The sequence below is a fragment of the Penaeus monodon genome, chromosome 33, assembly GCF_015228065.2.
Source record: "Penaeus monodon isolate SGIC_2016 chromosome 33, NSTDA_Pmon_1, whole genome shotgun sequence".
NCBI classification, from domain to species: domain Eukaryota; kingdom Metazoa; phylum Arthropoda; class Malacostraca; order Decapoda; family Penaeidae; genus Penaeus; species Penaeus monodon.
Window position 1 is genome coordinate 8563346 of NC_051418.1, and position 906 is coordinate 8564251.

A 906-nucleotide genomic window follows, 5' to 3' on the forward strand; every position below is an offset into this window, starting at 1 on the left:
TATTGTGTTTCGGGGCAGCTGTTGGCACTCGGGCAGGGGATGGAGGGCGGGGGCACACGGGAGTCGCACGGCAGGCACAGCCCAAGGATCCGCGGAATGCGTTGAGGGGCTCTTCCCTCGTGCTGCTTGACAGGCTTTTGTGCGACCTCCTCCGTCGGCCATTATCTTCCGGCCGAGTTTCCGATGAGACGAAGTATCGGGTTTGACGGAGGACCCGGCGCTCAGGCATCCCGCGCATTAAGCGAACTATGTCGGGGAACAACACTTCGGGGAGGGGGCGGTATGTAGTCCCCGGATTACAGGAAGCTATTTCTTCTATCGTTGGCGTGTGCGTGCGAGTTGCGGGTTTGGGTATTATCTGGATAGATGGAATGACAGAGTTGCGATGCATGTTGCAAGGAGACCTGTCCTCCGTTAATGTGTTCCGGAGGCCCCGAGGCGACCGGAGGAGGATGTGTGTGGGTTTAGCAAGACGCATGCCCAGCTGGCCCTGCGCTCCCCCAGTCGTTCGTGATTCACAAAAGCTAATTATGTCCGTGTGTCACTGTGAAGTATCGGGAAGAGCGAGCGTGGCCGTGCGCGTCACAATAATCAGATAGCAATCGAGACTGATTTTCCTTCCTGGGCAGCTTTGAAACTGCTTACACGTCGAAATAAATACGCGATTCTCATCCGAAGACCACGAGAGAATCGGCCTTTGTCTAGTGTTTCAGGATGCGACTCCTCGTCATTCCGTGGCGAGCGGATTTGAAGGAGGAAAGGCTGAGGGAGGAGCGGCTGAAAATGTAACTAACGGGAAAATACAGATTGATGACGCGACATTAAAATGATCAAGTTATCCTCTCTCTTTTATAATAGACTTGTGGCCGATCCAGTTCCTAATGCATGATAAAGATTGATGTATAT